Consider the following 6,869-nt stretch of genomic DNA (forward strand, 5'->3'; position numbering starts at 1 on the left):
CTTGTATGCATGCATATAAGCAAAACCAATAGACATAGACCATTGGGGAGCTGAGGGCATGTGTTGGGGGGTGGGAGTGGCCGGGGAGAGGTGAATGGGGGAAAAGGAGACATATGAAGACTTTAAACAATAAAGAATTTAAATTTTTTAAAAAGAATAAAGACATAAATATGCAAAGCAAAACTTTCAAACTTTTAGAAGAATATATAGAAGTATGTTTTTATGAACTTGGAATAGGGAAGCATATCTTAAACTAGACCCAAAAAGCACAAATCACAAAGAAAAAAATGATGAATTTTACTATGTTAAATTTTAGGATATTCAAAATGCAAGACACCATAAGTTTGCATTTCTTAATGAAAAAAATATTAGCAGTGGATATCTCATAAGATATTCAGAATATATATATATATATATATATATATATATATATTCCTACCCATCAATAAGAAAAGAACAAAATGTGCAAAAATAAACAAAGGGAAAGAACAAATAAATCAGGGAATAGGGAACCCAAATGACCAATAATAGATCTATGAAAAGTTGTTCAACCTTACCAGCAGTCAGGAAAATTAAACTGGAAATGGGAAATAGCAGTTTTGCAACTTTTAGCTTAAAATAATTAGCATGTGTGAAAAGATGTGTTAGTAAATACTCAGACTTTCAAATGTAGCTGATGTAAGTGTAATCTGATAGCACAACTGTGGAGAAAAACTTGTCATACTTAATAAAGTTAAATTGGAATAGAGCATATGACTCATCAAATCCATCTCTAGATTATTATTGTTGGTGGAGTATATTTAAAACTGTTTTTAAACAAACCACAATAAAAAGTATATTTTATGGAGCAATTCAGTATATAATATATAAACATTTATAAGTAAAATAAAGTGTAATTTCATAAAAATTAACTCTCCTTAACTATGTGATGCATTCTCATATATTTTATACTATTCTATCATTGTCCTTAAAAATTCTTTGATAGTGACTTACTAAAGTTAATACTTAATCCTCTAATGGGTTGCAACCAATACTACCCATGAGAAATACTCAAAAACACACATGGAGATATATAAGAGGGTGTTCACTATGTCATGGTTTGTTACAGCAATACCCCCAAACTCATTCGTGGATTTGCAGATTCTCTGGGAGCATAACATAATGATGTAAAAATCATCTACTTTTCTGTTTTCTTTTTCAGCTGCTGTAACTGATGATGAAAGAAATGACTTAGTCAAGGACACATTGAATGGGTGCTGAGTACTCATTAGAACCCTGTTCTTACTTCTCAACTATTTTTTTTTTCAAAGATTAGACTACCTGTTTTCCTTCCTTGAAAACTAGTAAACCATCAAACCATTGATGGTTGTTTCAAAGCCAGATATGCTATTTTGGGGCTTTAATAAAACACTTCTGTCATGGAGCCTTTGCAGTTCTTTGAACTCTTTGGCATAAAAGTGCCAGCTTATCATGCTGGCGTTGCTCCTTTTACAGCCAATCTCCGTGTCTTAGGTGGTAATCTCCTGTCCATCTCTACTCAGGCTTCAGATCTTCTGTTTCTCTCTTACCACCCATTAGACATTCCTTTCTTACCAATAGTAATTTGAACATCTACCTGGGGCCAAACTATAGTTGTCACTATAAATTTCTCTTCTAATAGTTCAATGTAATCATTTGCTAATAAAATGTCTCAGATGGCAGACTCCAATGGCAATAGAATTACACCATGATACCAGGTTTTAAGCAGCAGTAAATACAAGGAATTAGTTGAAGAGACACACAAAACAGTAGATAAGCTCAAAAATAGGGTTGGAAAATGGGTTCAATATGTGCAGTTAGAACATTCAAAGATGAACAATGTTGTAACAAAGTAGGATAGATGAGTTCCAGATCACTACGGGTGCATTTCCCAACAGGACACCCTACAGATTGCAATCCAGAGGATGTCAATGCATTATGAAAATATGTTCTGAGTTCAAATAAGATTGTGATCTTTGATTAAACATAATTAAACAGGTGGCTTAATTTCTGAGACTCTTAGGAATTCTACTATTGTTATATTTATTGTAGCCCACCCCCAAAAAAGTCCCCAAATATCTCTATCTTGTTTAATCTTGAATGTGTTATGCATTTTTCCAGAGTATCTATTAGCATCTCCTCAAACTATTAATTTGCCTAGTTAAGAAATAAAATGAGCAATATAGCAAAAGGAAACAAAAAAACTGAAAGCATAAAATAAAATAATAGAATAAAATTATGTTATTTATAACACTAAATATAAATGTATAAATATCCATATAAAATCAAATATCTCATATAGTGGAAAAATCAAACAATTCAAAAGGCATGAGGGAAAAATAGAAATTTAAAAGAACATAAAATGAGGATTATATTTATATTTTAAAGTATAAACTTTATATTTATATATAAACTTTATATTATAAATTTTAAAAGAGAGAGCGGGAAAAAAGAAGGAAAGAAAGGAGGAAGAAAGTATGGAAGAAAGGAGGAAATAAAAAGAGAAGAGAAAACTAGGTTGACAAAACTGATGTCAGGAATAAGAGGATTTATGACAAAATTAAATTTTAAAATAAGGAAGCAAAAATAATTCATAATAAATTGTTGTAGTTATTAGTCTATATAGTACACATGGCCTAGAATTGAAATATATAAATACAAATTATTACATATACAAAGGTACATTAGAAAAAGTTATGATCATTAGACTAAATCATTAGACTAGACCAGTGGTCAGCAAACTCATTAGCCAACAGAGCCAAATATCTACAGTACAATGATTGAAATTTCTTTTGAGAGCCAAATTTTTTAAACTTAAACTATATAGGTAGATACATTGTAATTTACTTAATTAGGGTACTCCTAAGGTGGCCTTTGCTAAAAATGTCCTCAATCTGAGGGGTCGACCTCAGCAAACATACCCCCACTTCTTCTAACGCCACTTCTTTCGGCCTAGACTCACCCAGCCCGAGAAAAGACTTCTGCACATGGGCCACGAAGTTTCAATTGCACTGTACGTGCGCACCCGCACATGGTATTTTGTGGAAGAGCCACACTCAAGGGGCCAAAGAGCCGCATGTGGCTTGCGAGCCATGGCTTGCCAACCACTGGATTAGACCATTAGACTAATGATACATAATGGCAGGTTATTTGAGTGGTATAATTAATAAGGTTATTTTGCACAACATGTTTATATATCAAAATTTTCACCCAAGACGATAGAATTATTGCAAAAAATCCATTAAATGTTTATACAAATAATTAATATACTAAGCAACAAAGAAAACCTCAAAAATTTAAAATATAGAAATTACAAAGATCTATGAGTATAGTGTCAAGCAGTAGAAGGAACTAATCTGAAATATATGAATGACAGAAATAAATTTAAAGAGATGTTGAAAACTGACCTGATCACTAACAGTGAAAGAACTTAGAAAGGCTTCCAGATAATCCACAACTAAAAAGGTGTTGGGCCCAGATGGTTTGGGGTAAGTTTTTAAGCATTCAAGAGAAAGAATTTCCATACTATTTAAACCGTCCTAGCTCATAGGAAAATAAAGCTTGCCAATTCAGTTCATAAGGATAGCTTCATCTCAGTGCATAGCCTGACAGAGAATATAAAAAGGAATAGAGCCTTTATAAATATTCATATTGTTACAAAATCCTAAATAAAATATAAGAAATAAATATAAGTACTCTGTTACAAATATAATGCATCATGCCAAGTAAAATCACCACAAGAGTGAGATGCTTCAATATAATGTAAGTCATGAAACCATAAAAATCTTTGGAGAAAACATAGGCAGCAAAATATCAGAATCTCATGTAGTAAAATTTTCACTGATGCAATGCCTAAGGCAAAAAACAAAGGAAAAAAAATAAACAAATGGGACACATCAAAATGACAAGCTTCTGCATAGTAAAAGAAACCAGCATCTAAATGAAAAGGGAACCCACTGTATGGGAGATCATATTTGCCAATGATACATCTGATAAAGGGTTAATATCCAAAATATATAAAGTACTCATACAACTGAACAAAAGGAAGACAAACAATCCAATTAAAAATGAGCAGAAGGTCTAAATAGCCACTTCTCCAAAATGGATATACAAATGGCCAAGAGACATATGAAAAAATGCTCAACGTCACTAATAATCAGAGAGATGCAAATTGAAATGGCAATGAAATATCACCTTACACCTGCCAGAATGGCTACAATAAAAAAATCAACAAACAAGTGCTGCCAAGGATGTGAAGAAAAGGGAGCCCTGGTACACTGCTGGTGGGAATGCAGACTGGTACAGCCACTATGGAAAACAGTGTGGAGTTTCCTCAAAAAAATAAAAAATAGAACTGCCATTTGACCCAGTGATCCCACTTCTAGGAATATATCCTAAGAAGCCTGATACACCAATCAGAAAGAATATATGCAACCCTGTGTTCATAGGAGTGTTATTTATAATAGCTAAGGTCTGGAAATGGCCCAAGTGCCTATCAAGAAATGAATGCATAAAAAACAACAACTGTGGTACATTTCCACCATAGAATATTATGCAGCTGTAAAAGAAAAAAAAAAACAGAATTTCTTACCCTTTGAGACAGCATGCCTCCATCTGGAGAATATCATCCTAAGTGATATAAGTCAATCAGAGAAAGACAAGTATCACTGGATCTCATTTATATATAGAATCTAATGAACAAAATAAACTAACAAAATAGATCCAGTGACATGGAATAATTCAACAGACTGTGGAATCTCAGAGGGAATGGGGTGAGGGAAGAGATCAACTAAAGAACATATGTGCATATATGAATAACCCATGGACACAGACAATAATGAAGTAAAGGCCTGGGGAGGGGATGGGAGTGGGGAGGAAGGGGTCAATGGGGGGGAAAAAGGAGGGCATCTGTAAAACTTTCAACAATAAAGATAAATTTAAAAATATATATTATAAAATATATTTACTTTGCTCATTATATCATTAGGTCAAAAGGGAAACACTCAAAATCTTGTGAAGTGTTGAAAATGGATTTGTTATACCCAAACTTTGTTATTATTATATTTTTATGTCTTGGTGGCAGCCAGCCAAGCGTGTTGAAGTCTCTTCCCCAGGGCCTGGCAGGGCTGACCCTGAGACCTGAGTCCTGGCAGCGATGGGAGGGGCTTAGCGTTGGGTGTGGTTATGTAAGTGTTGCTTCCTGAGGCGGCAGCCAATGGAAAGTCCGGGAGGTTCGTGCTGGCACACGTGGTGGGGAAGGGGCTCAGGAGGAGCAGGTGCCCCCTCCCTCCTCCACCGCCTCCTTCTCTTGCTTGTGTGCTCCTTTGGTGTGAACCTGGCACATCTGTGAAGCGGCAGCTGAGAAGACCAGAGTTAGCCATGGCCAACGAAAAGCCCAAGGAAGGAGTCAAGACAGATCAACGATCATACTAATTTGAAGGTGAGGCAGGATGGTTCTGGGATGCCGTTTAAGATAAAGGGGCATGCACCACTTAGTAAACGAATGAAAGGACAGGGTTTGTCAATGAGGCAGATCAGATTCTGATTTGACAGACAAACCTGCGCACTTGGACATGGACCATGAAGATACAATTTGTGTGTTCCAGCATAGGGAAGGTGCCTGCTACTTTCCTTCTCCATCAAGAAGACATTCTCAGTTAGAAGACTGCGGTTTGGATCCACTACAACCTGACTACTATGGCATAGTTCTCTCTGTTCTCTCATTTTCCCCTTCCCCATTCCTTCATTGTACATCAAGGAACTGATGTATGTACACAACCATTTGCATTTTTTAAACAAAATGGCCAATGATTTGGGGTTTTTTAAAATTATTTATTTACTGACTTTTTAGATAGAGAGAGAAAAGAGATAAATTTGTTATTCCACCTACTTATGCATTCACTGGTTGCTTCTTGTATGTTCCCTGACTAGGGATCAAACCCACAACCTTGGCATAGTAGAAGGATTTTTTAACCAACTCAACCACCTGGCCAGGGAGGACAATGGTATGTTTTGATGGATGTCAAATAGAGATGGAATGGGGAAAATGCTGATGCTGTGCCAATACCCTCTTTCTCCGTTAGTGGAAGCTCATTCAGCTCCTTCCTTTAATTCCAGTAAATTATTTTGCTCTCAGTGTTTAACAACAAAAAAGAACAACATAAAAACCATTGCATACCTTGTTTGATTAGAGAATTTTATTTATTTTTGATTTATTTATTTTGTTAATCCTCACCTGAGGATATATTCATTGATTTTAGATATAGGAAGGAAGAGAGAAAGGAAGAAAGAGAGAGGGAAACATCGATCAGTTGCCTCCTGTATGTACTCCAACCAGGGATTAAATCTGCAACTGAGGTATGTGCCCTGAGCAGAAATCTAACCTGCAACCTTTTGGTGTATGGGATGACATATTAGTTATATTTCCACTAATATCTACATGTATAAAAGCCTAAGCGACCATTATGACCTAACAACCAGAACAACCGGAACAACTGGTCGAACAGTCGCTATGATGCACACTGACCACCAGGGGGCAGGCGCTCAACACAGGAGCTGCCCCCTGGTGGTCGGTCAGTGCGCTCCCACAGCCAACCTCCCACAGTCCCTCCCCCTGGCCAGCTGGCCCCCTGATATGCCTCGATTGCCAGCCAGGCAGAGAGGGACCCCACCCATCCACGAATTTGTGCACCAGGTCTCTAGTTAGAAATAAGAATTGAGTAAAAATATTATCACTGCTATTTATCATCTTATTATTGTTTTTAGAATTCATTTCAATACACTGACATGAAATTTTTAAAAGGGGAACAAATATTTTAAAGGAGAAATCAAAATTAACTATTATGTGTAGA

General features: G+C 35.8%; 1 pseudogene; it reads left to right on the plus strand.

The window, feature by feature from the left end:
* Nucleotides 1-5,397: 5,397 nt before the first annotated feature.
* Nucleotides 5,398-5,783, plus strand: LOC102441030 (annotated as a pseudogene).
* Nucleotides 5,784-6,869: the final 1,086 nt, after the last annotated feature.

Source organism: Myotis lucifugus, unplaced genomic scaffold (genome assembly GCF_000147115.1).
Source record: "Myotis lucifugus unplaced genomic scaffold, Myoluc2.0 scaffold_199, whole genome shotgun sequence".
Taxonomy (NCBI): domain Eukaryota; kingdom Metazoa; phylum Chordata; class Mammalia; order Chiroptera; family Vespertilionidae; genus Myotis; species Myotis lucifugus.